Source organism: Saccostrea echinata, unplaced genomic scaffold (assembly GCF_033153115.1).
Source record: "Saccostrea echinata isolate AGI-Se365-2 ecotype Australia unplaced genomic scaffold, CSIRO_AGI_Sech_v1 ptg000054l, whole genome shotgun sequence".
Classification (NCBI taxonomy): domain Eukaryota; kingdom Metazoa; phylum Mollusca; class Bivalvia; order Ostreida; family Ostreidae; genus Saccostrea; species Saccostrea echinata.
The window spans coordinates 55,141,243-55,156,087 of record NW_026889803.1 but is presented as its reverse complement, the minus strand read 5'-3'; the positions used below and the strand labels follow the sequence as shown (position 1 = coordinate 55,156,087).

The following is a 14,845-nucleotide window of genomic DNA, read 5'->3' as shown; positions in this document are numbered from 1 at the left end:
GATTTATAACATGGCCATGCTATCTTGGCCAAGTCAGGATTGATAACATGGCCATCCTATCTTGGCTGCGGTCATCATATAACATGGCCATCCTATCTTGGCCAAGTCAAGATTTATAACATGGCCATGCTATCTTGGCCAAGTCAAGATTTATAACATGGCCATGCTATCTTGGCCAAGTCAGGATTGATAACATGGCCATCCTATCTTGGCCGCGGTCATCATATATCATGACCATCCTATCTTGGCCAAGTCAAGATTTATAACATGGCCATGCTATCTTGACCAAGTCAGGATTGATAACATGACCATCCTATCGTGGCCAAGTCAAGATAACATGACCACCCTATCTTGGCCAGGTCATGATTTAATCTTGACCAGGTCAGGATTGATAACATGGTCATCCTATCTTGGCCGGGTCATGATTCAATGTTGACCAAGTCATGATTGACAACATATGCCCATCCTATCTTGGTCGACCAGGATTGCATTGCGCCAGGATATATTACTTCCAAACGCAGCCAAGATTTCTTCAAGCGTCAATCCTGGCCAAGTCAGGATGTATTTCTTCAAACGCAGTCAAGATTTCTTCAAGCGTCAATCCTGGCCTAGTCAGGATAACATTGCGCCAGGATGTATGACTTCCAAACGCAGTCATGATTTATTCAAGCGTCAATCCTGGCCAAGTCAGGATGTATTTCTTCAAACACAGTCAAGATTGCATTGCGCCAGGATATGTGACTTCCAAACGCAGTCATGATTCGCTTTAGTATGGTAATATGTAAGCGCTTCCCTAACACCGAAAAACCGCTGAAATGTGTATTGGGTTTCCAACCTCCCCGTTCGTCTCAGCTGACAAGTAAGGTAAGTTCAGGTGATTTTTCCCTTATAAATCTTTATGAATAGCTTAGTTTGCTGTTCTAAACATGTAGTTTACGTAATGGTTCTTTGGAGTAAATCATATGAACAGCATTCCAACAATCGAAGACATTCTGCAGTTTTCATCGAGGAAATTCGAATTTGTCTATCGACACATTTGTTATACAATTAAGATAAATGGCTCTTTAATTTTCTATGCAGTTAAGAACATGAAGAAATATGTTATTTCATTAGCATTTAGAATCAAGTTGTTTTTATACAATACATTCAAGAGAAATTTGCTTAATACTTTCATTCAATTATACAACTCTGGGGCTAAATTGGAAGGGGGGCTTCATCCTGCTCTATACAGATAAATTACAACACCTACTGCATTATATTTTTGCAATTTAAAGTAAACGTATCATTTATGTACTTTTTTTTTTCTTTTTAGTACCACGTAACAGTAATTTGTGTGTACTGAACCATCAACATATTAAACTGCAGATCCATACCGGCCAAGACTGGTGATAGATATGTATAGGTAGGTTTTCTTTTACTTCTTGTAATTTGGGGCAAATACATTAAACTTGAATTTTAATTTTGTCTTTTTATGAAAAGATGCTTTTAATACATGTATTCATATTAATTTAAAAAAAGGTAATTAGTAGCAAACAATGTTTGTGTAACTTCTTGTATTGAAAAAAAAATATAGTTTCTTGAAAATTTAAATATACATGTACATGTATTCTTTTATATTATTTGTAGATACACATATATATATGACTAATGCATGTATATTAAAAATGTATTAAATATTAATAGTATTTTAGATTGACGCATGCTCAGCTGACTGGGGACTATGAGTATGGAAAACCATTTTGCAGAATTAGGAATGTGCAGCTGAAAGTGGTACACTTCATTTACAAGCATTTCAAATTTATAATTGTCTCTATATACTTTCTGTTTGTTTTAACGAAAAGGAAACCAGCAATCATACATAATGGAATTACTTATACAGATATATTTTATGTTTTCCAATGTCAAGGTCAAAGATCAAAGGCCAAGACTGATGTCAGCTTGAAAGAAACCACTCTGTGCATTGGATTTGCTAGATAAAAGATGATGAATTAATGCACCAGTTTCAAGTCCAAAGGTCAGTACAGTAAAACACGGTTAATGTGAACATGCTTACAATGAATTGATGCTTATAGTGAATTGATTTTCATTGCCCTTGGCTTTAAATCACATTGTGAACTTAGCAGATATAACAAATAATGTTTGTAATGAAGTTAACAACTTGCATTGAATTTCATAATTTTTTAATTTACATAGATAAAGTAACAAGATGATAATCATACAAGTTTCTATTTGTATTGCTAATCATGTATTGTTTTATTCTTATTCGAAGATCGAAAAGCACCATTTAGGTCAAGGTCAACTCCAAATATTGGTTAAAACCTAATTTGTACCAACAACTGATTCCAGATGAGGGCAGTCTTGATAGGACACCCATAAAATAGCTAAACAGGTATAGTTTACCAATTTCAAGTTCAAAGGTTTGTACATTTATTATGCCCCCCTTTGAAGAAGGGGGAGCATATTGCTTTGCTGCTGTCTTTTGGTCGGTCGGTCAATTTGTCTGTCTGTCGGTCCACCAACAGTTTCTGTTCATTTTCTTCGCAGAGGTTGCACATACTGAAATGAAATTTGGTATACAGATTTATCATATGAATATCTAGGTCAGGTTCTGTTTTGGGTACGATCGAACAATTGTTGACAGAGTTATGCCCCTTGGACTTAGCTTTCTGTTCATTATCTCTGCAAAGGTTGAACAAATAAATTACTGATATATCATGAGAAACATGTTTTTGCCAAAGATGTGATGTAGAAGACTATTTCTCTTTGATGCATCTCAGATAGTACTGGTAGATGACCCCTATTGATTTTAAGTTCAAAAGGTCAATTTCATTTCCATGTACACTGCCCATAATGTATACTGCCCATAATAAAGGCTTGTGCACCCTGTAGCATAATGTATGTCCTGGGGGGGGGGGGGATAAGTGTTTCACAAACATCTCTTGTTTAGATTTAGGTATAAGGGGCCTGTTTTACAAAACAACTAAAGACTAAGACCAGAGACACACATGTACAAGCAAAACACAGCAATTCACAACTCAGCCATTATTAGCTCTGACACCTGAGCCAAAGGCTCAAGTGAACTTTTCTGATCAAAATTTGTCCATGGTCTGTCGTTGTCATCTATAACTTTTTTTTTCCAAATACCTCCCCTTCCCAACAATCACTGGACCAGTTTAAATTAAATTTGGTACAGAGTGTGACTGGGTGAAGTAAATTAAAGTTTGATCAAATAAAGGGTTACACAAATTCTTCCAAGGGGAGATAATTAAGAAAAAGTAAAAATTGGGTGAGGTCATTTAAAAATCTTTTCAAGAACCACTGGACCAGAAAAAAAATGAAAATTACATGAAAGCTTCCAAAGATAATGTAGATTCAAATCTGTTCAAATCATGACTCCCAGGTTAGGGTGTGACCACTATGGCCAATGAAAGTTATATATATATATATATATATATATATATATATATATATATATATATATATATATATATATATATATATAATCTTTATAAATCTTCTTCTCAAGAACTGTAAAGCCATGATCAGACATATTTATTTGGAAGCATCCTCTGATAGTGTAGATTCAAGTTTGTTCAAATCTTAACCTCCAGGAATAGGCTTGTACTGCAGGTAGTGATCAATTTAGATTTTACATGGGATTATATCTTAAAAAGAATCTGCTGATGAACATGAAGGGCCACAAATATGCAGGTGGGCATTGTGACCAATGAATCTTTTTTTTTTACTTTGACCTTTGTTATGTAATAAGTATATATATTAACTGCAATCAAACTTATACATCTGAAAGCAATAATTTTTGGGATAAAAGACAGGATATTTGCTAAGAGAATGTGAGGGCTTCAAGAGTATAAAATAAAATCAGCTATAAAGTAGCAAGATGGAGATAACAATGGCATTTATTCTATGAATAATTTTTTTGCTTCGTTTACATGCATTATGCATGGACCCAGAAATTTTTTCCAGGGGAGGCACACCTACTTAAAAAGCCTCTCAAAAAAAATTGACTAACTATACAAAGTTGATAAATTTGAACACTCCAGGGGAGGAGGGGGTGTTATAAATTCCCCCTGGATCCATGCATGATTTATGACTTGTATTTTTTCATTAATTACTTGTACATATTGTATGAAAAGTATCAATAGTTACTATATAGGAAGGTGACATACAAGCTGATACAAATATATAAATCCTTCATTTGAATTCAAAATGTTAGTTAGACTAAAGATGATAGATGATTGGTTTTTTAGGATTGATGTGGAAGCCTGGATGCTTAGCTGTGCCACTGATTTCATTTCCTGTGGATGTGTGCTTGGTGCAATGCAATAAGGACATATAACCCATAGAATTCACATGAATAATATGGAAAGAAATTGCTGGAGAGATTGCTTTGGCAAAACTCATTTTCTATATTTTAGAATAACTTTGTCAAAGATCAAGTTTGTTTGGATGACATTTTGATGCAATAACATTTTTTATGCATAAAATCTTGTTATTTACTTAAATGGTCAAAGGATCAAGACACTTGATGTGGGTTTTAATGAAGCACACTTACTTTGGTATTGTTAAGTTAATTGGAATATTTTCACTTTGTATAATAGGTTGACAATTGTAGATTTCATTCTCAGTCAAGATTGATATTTATGTTTTACATCCAAACAATAAACTCTTTTGTTTTGGACAAAAAATTTATTTAAACATGAAGACTTTATTCTGAAGACACACCCAAAGAAACAATTACAGGTTATTAAGGATAAATAACACAAACAAACTTTTTTTTCCAAAATTCAGATATCTTTGCTAAATTAGGTGCCTTTCTCACTTTGGAATTAATATTTGTATAGTTAAACAACATAATTTTTGGCCAAGGTACATTATTTGGCAAAAAGTGCAAAAATGCAACTTTACAGTTCAATATGTTTTTTGAAAAGTTTATAAAATGTATTCAGTTTTCTTGCTTCAAAGTTTCTGGGGAAATTTTCAAGAGCCTATTTTTACATTCTACTAAATTAAAATTTATTAATTATATTTCCATTAAAAGAAATATTGAAACAATACCAGTGTTATTCTTCTGTGTGGAAGATAAGAAAATTTGTTTGTGGTATATATCTTTATGAATGTCAGTTGCTCAAACTCAAAAGGTCTAGATTATAAAAATGAAAATAATGTGGGACCTTGTATGTCTGTCCATTTTTTTTTAATTATACAAGTTTAAGGCCATCTAATATATATGATTCATATCTGGCCAGTTTTTGAAAGTTTATTGGGGGAATGAATGAGCATAAACATTTTTGATCACATTTGAGAGTTTCATGCTTCCTGGGTAAGATGTTCTGATGTAAGGGTGGGGTTCTATAATATAGTGAAAATGCATTAATTATATTAAATAATACCCTCTGCTTCTTAGTGTTGAGCACAAAGCTCAAAGTGCTAATGCTATTGCCATTTGTGCGGTGTGTGTAAACTTTTTAGAATATGGGCTATATCTCGAGAACCCCTTGGCCGATTTTTGTCAAAAAAACTGGGTACGTTACACATAACAAGGCGGCCCTGTCTCCAAATTTGATTCCAGTGGATCCGCTTTACTGCATGATTCATGTCAAATGCACTAACCAAGAATAATCCCCAATATAGTTGCACACATTCACTTTCTATGTAAAACCACAAGGGGAGACCGGTTATAAGATGTTACTTGCGGATTCCTGATTGATGGGGCGATTCCAAGTTTTTCCTTTGTTTAGCGTCCACCCTAAATTCGAAAACCTGTCTTCCTAAGGCACGTAGCAACGGGGGGGGGGGGGGGTTGATGGCCCCCACTACTTTTTTCCAATCATAAATTTTTACTATTGAAAATGTTCATTGAAAGGCCAGCCCCCCCCTTTTATTAGAGTAAAGTCAAAAAGGGTAACATAGTAGTGTAAGAATAAGATTTGGTACTGAAAGAAGTTTGAAACCTAACACCAACCCCCACCCCTCCGGTCCCAAACCCGGAAAACCGGAATTTTTTTTTTTTTTTTTTTTTTTTTTTTTTTTTTTTTTTGCTTGTCAAGTTTTTTCCAGGAAGTTGAATTTTTTTCTCTAGGCTGCCCCCCCCCCTTTCAAAAACGCTGCTACGTCACTCTTCCTATCCGAGAAAACACACAAACCAAAAGGGGAAAAACACAACATTTTGAGAACAATTCTAGAATTTCTTATTATCATTTGGGACCTCTCCTCGCAATAAAACTAAGTTTTAAACTTCTACTTTATTGAAATAAAAAATTAATATACCACTTAAAACAGAGATGTCAATCCCAAAAGAGTAAAATGCATCTCAGGGATTCGTATTTGTTGATTTTAATTTGAGTTAACTTGTGTTTCCGTTTCAAAGCTTTGTATTATTTGTCAGTTTTAATTTGCGTTTGTTTTTAATTTCATAATCTCAAAAACCAATCCGACCCCATAAACGCTGAACATAGAAAAAAAAAAAACTTGAAACGGTCAATCATAACGCGCGTTACAGACTTCGAAAATTTTTCCTTCAAATTAAAACCGTGAATCTCCGAAGCCTTTTAAAAAAGGGGTATGCGATTTGTTTAGATCCATTTCTCGACGAACAAAATATTTTCTTTAGCCAATACTAATAATTTAATATTTTTTAGAGACAAACACGATACTTTGCATGTACATACTTATTATTTTATTAACAAACTCGAAAATTACATGTTTAAATCTGCGTAGTGAATTCGACAGGAAATGCACATGAATTCTCGGGAGGGGATTCAAATTCAGAAGGGATTCAGAATGCTCTAGTACACTCTAACGGGCATAATTCCCTAAAACTAAAATTTAAAAAGGAAGGATATAGTATGTGTGTATGATTTATCCACGTCGGCTATGAAAATCTCCGCGTGTCGTCTTCAAATTTAAAGCAATGCAGCATGAAGCGGCAGACACTTGCATTGATATCGATCAGTAAAAGATCGATCAACGGTCACAGTCGAGTGGAAATTTTTTTTATTGGTCCTCATTAAAGTACATGTATAACTTGATTATCAGTAACCCCCCCCCCCCCCCCCACACACACACACACACTTCTATTTAAATGGAGACAAAATACAAATAATCGAAATGCAGAATAACAGAACACACATAAAAGAATCAAAATTCACTTTCATGTTCCTTTTGCAGGCCCGTAGGAAGCAATTTCAGTTTGGGGGGCACAGCCATACATTTTCAGTTGAGGGGGCACTATCGACTACCAAAAATTCCTTGACAAGCAAAAAAAAGAAAAAAAAAAGGTCATCAGACGTTTTTATTGAGGAGGCACATGCGTATAGTAACTATGTTTTCTATAGTAATCTATATATCGCCCCCCCCCCCCCCCCGGTTCCTACGGCCATGTTTTTATATGCTACATAGAGATTTTATTGCTAGTTTAGTTATCAAATTTATACGAAATCTGATGTTATTTTGTTACTTGTCAGTTGTGGGAACAATAAGTAAAACACGTCACAGTGTTTCTTATAGAGTTATCCTTGCCATTCCTGGATTGTATCGCCTGATTATGTTTGTTTTTCATGTTAGTGTCTGATAAAAAAAAAAAAAAAAACCTTTAAAAATATACCTAACAAACTGCTGACATGTATTACATGACTATACATCTACTAAAACAAAAACTGCTTTAAAATAGATACTGGTGTTGCTTTAGAACTCCTCCTGATGTTTACATGTTACACAACCGTAGGTAAGATATTTTATATATATATGTGACAATGATAATGTTCTCACTTCCTTCGGATACATAAACTCGATCTGGGGCATTTCCTCCGCAAATCTTTACATTTGTCCTTGTAGTAACGATAAATTACTTTAAATATTTTTTTTTTCCGGAACGGATTATCATCACAGAAATCTTTAAAATTCAGAGATAATGTGCACCATTTTTACAAAGGTGATACTGGGCAGGAACCCCCACCCCCACCCACCACCTTCTCCAGTCCCGATGAACATCCATTGGAATACTGAACATATTTCCTATGACATACTTAATGTATTATTTCATGGATAATCTGGATAAAATCCTTTTAAAAATTCTCGCTTACTTCAAGATTATCAATATATACTAGTATAGTGTAGTTAATATGTACATTCGTTTTATACAGGTAAATATCTATAGAAATATCTTTTTTTTTCATTTCAAGACTTGAAATGCCTTAAAAATGTATTAGAAAAATAATTTCTGAAAAAAAAATCGAGTTAAATCATCGATTATGGAGCGGAAAGAGGGGGTGTCTTGTTCACAAGTAATAAATGATCGTGTTTGTATTTCTTACAGAACTGGGAACAGATAATCTTTATTTATATATAGACAATAAAAAAGGTTGATTCATGTTTCACTTAAATTTTCGTAGTAAATGCCGAAAAAGTACACCACTGTCTAGGTTTATAAACCTTATAAACTTAGTTTGTCAACATAATTAATTTTTCCTTATCTATAATTCCTTGTAAATTATAAAGTAAACCCGATTTTACTTGAAAACACTGATGTCAATATTCCGATCAGCATGATAAATGTATATATAAGATAAATGTATATATATATATATATAATTAATAAGTGTAAATAAGAACTTTTCCATTCCCAGCTGCAGACCTCCAATAAGTAAATGTAGGTCGGCAGTGGAAGATTTAGAAGTTTTTAGTCATATATAAAGCACTTCCTGATTATCCGATAAAACATTAGAATCCTTTCTGACATAATTAATTTTGTCAGATAAAAATCTGCAACAATACAGTGACAAGGATAATAAGTTTAAAAAAAATGTTCAAATGGTGACTTCTACTAGTATACGCCAAACTTCCCTCCTGGCCCCCCCCCCCCTCCCCCTTTACCTGCCCCAATCACTAGCTACATATTGCATGATATTTATGAATCCCACACATATATAAATTGAAAACAGCTGATGATTTTCAATAAAAAGGTTTAAAAAAAAACCCTTTCTTGAACAGTCAAATAAAGTCAATGTCCACTATGAAGGAGATGCATTGGAGGTACATGTATGTAATTAAATGTAAACTAATCATCTGAACCAGCCCAACTTATGTCGTTTTTTATTTTTTACGCTGTAAATATTGATTCAATATTTATTATAGTTGCAAAGACGGAAGAATTTGTTTCAAGTCCATATTTTCAACATGATTGCTCTTTGTGACGTCATTTTTTCCAATGCATGGCGTCATTAATTACATGTTATGTCCCATAATAAATTTCACTGAGAAAGGTTTATATATATGGTTTTCATTTGCATAAATAGTATTAAATTATTTTTCAAAAGCAGAATTGAATTTAAAAGACAATAAAAAGAATAATAAAACCTTCAGATACAGAATTAAACAATTTATTTCTTTAAAAGTATAGATTTATTGTGGAGAAAAGTGACGTCTATCCAAAAATGCAGCATTTTCAACTTCATTTTTTTTTTTGTAAAAACGGGTGTGGCCGCACTTTTGTAAAGTCATTTTTTCTTTTTGATATTAGAAATCGGGTTATATTTATTCTTTCTGTGAAATTTCGCATACATACTCGGATGCGGCCATATCGAAATATAGACTTGAAGAGGATGAAAACATCCAAAATAAGGGAATTCCGGAAAATAAGACCGGTTTTAAACATTATATAAATGAAAGGGCGCTTTAGTTGAGAAAAAAATGTTAACCATTTCACACAGGGAAACCTCAACAGTAACTTGATACATTTGATAAAATGTAAACCTGTGTTTAATTTTTGCCGATTTTACAGGGCCGATTATTGGGCTTACCGTACCCAGTTCTTTGTCACAGAGTATCCTTGGCCAAAGGGCTCTCTTTTATACTAAAACAAGGGATGTGACCCTTAAACAAGGGGTGATAACTAGGAAAATAAAACCACAAGTACTGGTTGCTAAAAAATCTTCTCAAGAACCATTGGGCAGATTATCGCCAAATTTACATACAAGGATGAGGATATGTTGTAGATTGAAAGTTGTTCAAGGCATCACCCTGGGGCAAAGGGCGCAGTCTTGGGGTCACTTCAAAGTTGAAAAATTATGTTTTGTTTGATAAACTTTTATACTTTGCTTACTATAAGGACTAGGATAATGAAATCTTGTCAATTGATGTACCTTAGGACCTCATATCATGTTGACTCAAAAGTAGGTCAGTGACCTACTTTTTAAATTTTGCAGGCATTCGTTTTCAAATTGATCATCAAAAAAGTTTGATCATCAAACTTTGTCAGTTGATGCATCTCTCAAAAGTAGGTCACCTTGGCCTACTTTTTTAAATTTTCCAAAACATTTTAGGTCATTATTTAAGATACTGTGAGGATTAGAATCGTCAACCCTTTTAAGTTGATGCATCTTGGAATCTTAAAACACATTCATTAAAAAAATAGGTCACAGTGACCCACTTTTTGAATTCTGTAGACATTTGTTTTCAAATAGTTTCAGAGGCATATTTTGGACACTTTAGGGCCTATGATAATCAAGCTTTGTCAGTTGATGCATCATGTGTCCCATGAGAATGTCAACTGAAAAGTAAGTTACTGTGACCCACTTTTGAAATTTTATGGCTATATTTAAATATTTCAGGTACTAATTGGCTAAGAATCATCAAACTTTGTCAGTTGATGTATCTTTGGTCCTCAGACTAAGTGTGTCAAATTTAGAGTGGTCTCTGTGACCTACTTTTAGAATTTTATGGATATATTCAAATATTTAAACACTAATTGGCCCAGAATCATCAGCCTTTGTCAGTTAATGCATTTTGGGTCCTTGAAGTATTTTAATTAAAAAGTAGATCACCATGACCTACCTTTTAATATTTATTTCTGAATATTTAAGATAATAAAGGGCTTAGAATCATTGAACTTTGTCAATTTAGGAATCTTGGGTTCTCAGAGTATGGTAGCCAAAATGTAGGTCAAATTGACCTACTTTATGAATTTCAAGGCTTCATCTAAATTATATAGGATACTAAGAGGCTTCAAATAGAAGTGATATGTAGTACAATTTATCAGAAGTTCCATTCAAGGTCCTTGGGGCTCTTGTTACATGCAGTTATTTTGACAACTCTACATGCTTAACATTTGTCTCTTTTCTCAGAAAATACAACACAATATATATATATATATATATATATGCTTTAACTTTTTTGCATTTCTTTAAAAGTTCAGTTTCAGTTTTTTATAACATATGTAAAGGTAAATAACAGCAAATCCTCCCCCCCCCCCCCACCAAAAAAGTAAAATATTTTAGTACAAGATGTAAAATGCACATTATCTATAACACAGACAAACAGTACTCTAATTTATTGCTTTCTTGTATCAAGGACCTTTCAAGATATTAAAAACAATACTAAAATGCGAGAATTAGTTTTTTTTTTCATGCTACATAGTATTTGCCCGAGAAACAAAAAAAATACTCTATACACATACACAATAAAAAAAGAAACATGAACCACATAGCTCACCAGAGTTACTTTGGTCATGTTTTCCTCAGAATACTTTTAATAAAAAAAAATTATTTCTTCATTCTTATGAAAACAATTTGCCCCTGTATAGTTTTTACATTTGGCCAAATGCATTGTGATTAGTCTTGGCCCTAGTGTTCTTCAAAAAAAGATTGTTAAAGATTTTTTTCTTTTTTCCCCAGCAAAACTTGGAACCCCCATTATGATTCCACCCTAAGGGCCACGATTCAAATGAAGTTAATTTTGCACTACCCTGAGGATGCTCAACTAATCAATTCCTATGTCAAACTGACCTCTTATTTTAGCCCCAACATACCCCCTTTGATTTAATGATCAATTTAAAATCTATGCTACATCCAAAAAACTTTAAATTCCTTTATATTTCCATGTTAAAGTTAGATCCCTATCTTCGACCTATGCTACCCAGGGTTCTCCACATTTGAAAATTTAACCATGAAGGAAGCTGTGCGAAAGCAAAATGTGATTGAAAGCACGAACATGTGTTAGACTCTCTTAACTTCATTAATCAATGATCAATTGTAGCTTACCCATGGGCGCCACAATTTGAAAAATTCAGAATTCACACTATCTTTTGTCATAAACCTTTCATCTTTTTGGCCAAGATGTTCTTGAGAAGATTTTTAAATAATCCCTTCATCCACCCCATTTTTGCCCTTCTTGATAATCTACTCTTGGAAGGGGGAAACCAGTGGTTCTCAAGAAGAAGTCTAAAATGATTACAGTATATAGACAAACAGATGCTGCACAATGGATGATCAGAAAAGCTCTCTTAAGCTTACAGCTTAATCTGAGAAGATTACATTCTATCATTTCTATGTAAAACTAATTCAGTGAAGATCTCTTTCTTTACACATCAAAAATACTCTCTATACATGGGCGGTGATTCCGCAACTGGTAGAGGTGTCATTTATTGCCAAGCTCTGAAAAAAAAATTAATTCATTTCAGTGCATATTTCAAAAAGTTTAGAGCAAAAATTGACCAAAAATATTTAAAAAGCGTTTTCTCTTAAAATATTTTGGTCCCCTTTAGGGCTGTGTCAATATATCGATTAATCAATACATATCAATATTCAGGAATGTATCGTATCAAAAAACTAACTTCCAATTTGTATTGGACAGAGAGTTTTTCTTAAAATTCTGTGAAAAAGTTGGGAATTTCAGTCCCCAAAGATTATATTTCACTGTTTTGAATTAAAGCTGATCAATAATGAAATAAACATGAAGGAGATAGCACATCTTAATAACTACTGCAAAATACATAGACAACTATTTTTCAACATATTAGTTTTACAGTCATTAAAAATTTGAATTTGAAGTGTACTTTGTAAAGAGAGTGAGACATGAACTTTCAATTTGGTAATAAAACACCCAGTTTTTATCAAATTCATGCATTAAATGATTTACAAAACCTTTTTTAATAGATTTGTTAAAGAATCCAATATATCGCATATTGCATTATGAAATATCGTATCGTATCGAAATATTTTGGTCAATACACAGCCTAGTCCCCATCTGATTTTAAACTCCAGTTTGAACAAAATGTACCGGTACAAACCTTTGAACTTGAAATTGGTAAACTATACCTGTTTAGCTATTTTATGGGTGTCCTCTTCTGGAATCAGTTGTTGGTACAAATTAGGTTTTAACCAATATTTGGAGTTGACCTTGACCTAAATGGTGCTTTTCGATCTTCGAATAAGAATAAAACAATACATGATTAGCAATACAAATAGAAACTTGTATGATTATCATCTTGTTACTTTATCTATGTAAATTAAAAAATTATGAAATTCAATGCAAGTTGTTAACTTCATTACAAACATTATTTGTTATATCTGCTAAGTTCACAATGTGATTTAAAGCCAAGGGCAATGAAAATCAATTCACTATAAGCATCAATTCATTGTAAGCATGTTCACATTAACCGTGTTTTACTGTACTGACCTTTGGACTTGAAACTGGTGCATTAATTCATCATCTTTTATCTAGCAAATCCAATGCACAGAGTGGTTTCTTTCAAGCTGACATCAGTCTTGGCCTTTGATCTTTGACCTTGACATTGGAAAACATAAAATATATCTGTATAAGTAATTCCATTATGTATGATTGCTGGTTTCCTTTTCGTTAAAACAAACAGAAAGTATATAGAGACAATTATAAATTTGAAATGCTTGTAAATGAAGTGTACCACTTTCAGCTGCACATTCCTAATTCTGCAAAATGGTTTTCCATACTCATAGTCCCCAGTCAGCTGAGCATGCATCAATCTAAAATACTATTAATATTTAATACATTTTTAATATACATGCATTAGTCATATATATATGTGTATCTACAAATAATATAAAAGAATACATGTATATTTAAATTTTCAAGAAACTATATTTTTTTTTCAATACAAGAAGTTACACAAACATTGTTTGCTACTAATTACCTTTTTTTAAATTAATATGAATACATGTATTAAAAGCATCTTTTCATAAAAAGACAAAATTAAAATTCAAGTTTAATGTATTTGCCCCAAATTACAAGAAGTAAAAGAAAACCTACCTATACATATCTATCACCAGTCTTGGCCGGTATGGATCTGCAGTTTAATATGTTGATGGTTCAGTACACACAAATTACTGTTACGTGGTACTAAAAAGAAAAAAAAAAAAGTACATAAATGATACGTTTACTTTAAATTGCAAAAATATAATGCAGTAGGTGTTGTAATTTATCTGTATAGAGCAGGATGAAGCCCCCCTTCCAATTTAGCCCCAGAGTTGTATAATTGAATGAAAGTATTAAGCAAATTTCTCTTGAATGTATTGTATAAAAACAACTTGATTCTAAATGCTAATGAAATAACATATTTCTTCATGTTCTTAACTGCATAGAAAATTAAAGAGCCATTTATCTTAATTGTATAACAAATGTGTCGATAGACAAATTCGAATTTCCTCGATGAAAACTGCAGAATGTCTTCGATTGTTGGAATGCTGTTCATATGATTTACTCCAAAGAACCATTACGTAAACTACATGTTTAGAACAGCAAACTAAGCTATTCATAAAGATTTATAAGGGAAAAATCACCTGAACTTACCTTACTTGTCAGCTGAGACGAACGGGGAGGTTGGAAACCCAATACACATTTCAGCGGTTTTTCGGTGTTAGGGAAGCGCTTACATATTACCATACTAAAGCGAATCATGACTGCGTTTGGAAGTCACATATCCTGGCGCAATGCAATCTTGACTGTGTTTGAAGAAATACATCCTGACTTGGCCAGGATTGACGCTTGAATAAATCATGACTGCGTTTGGAAGTCA

The 14,845-nt window shown here is 33.0% G+C and overlaps 2 long non-coding RNA genes across 3 annotated transcripts; one reads left to right on the top strand and one right to left on the bottom strand.

Annotated features, from left to right (window-relative positions):
• Positions 1 to 405: 405 nt before the first annotated feature.
• LOC133171639 (uncharacterized) lies at positions 406 to 5,001 on the top strand. Of its 2 annotated transcripts, none has more exons than XR_009718831.1 (6): positions 406 to 864; positions 1,313 to 1,402; positions 1,692 to 1,770; positions 1,907 to 2,014; positions 2,270 to 2,389; positions 4,269 to 5,001. It is a non-coding gene; the product is annotated as an uncharacterized LOC133171639 (long non-coding RNA). The 2 variants fall into 2 exon arrangements; XR_009718832.1 differs by having other exon boundaries at positions 1,684 to 1,770.
• Positions 5,002 to 12,021: 7,020 nt separating this feature from the next.
• Positions 12,022 to 13,797, bottom strand: LOC133171839 (uncharacterized). The gene is made up of 4 exons (XR_009718881.1): positions 13,718 to 13,797; positions 13,474 to 13,581; positions 13,113 to 13,218; positions 12,022 to 12,449 (listed from the first exon to the last, which is right to left on the bottom strand). It is a non-coding gene; the product is annotated as an uncharacterized LOC133171839 (long non-coding RNA).
• Between the last annotated feature and the right edge of the window lie 1,048 nt (positions 13,798 to 14,845).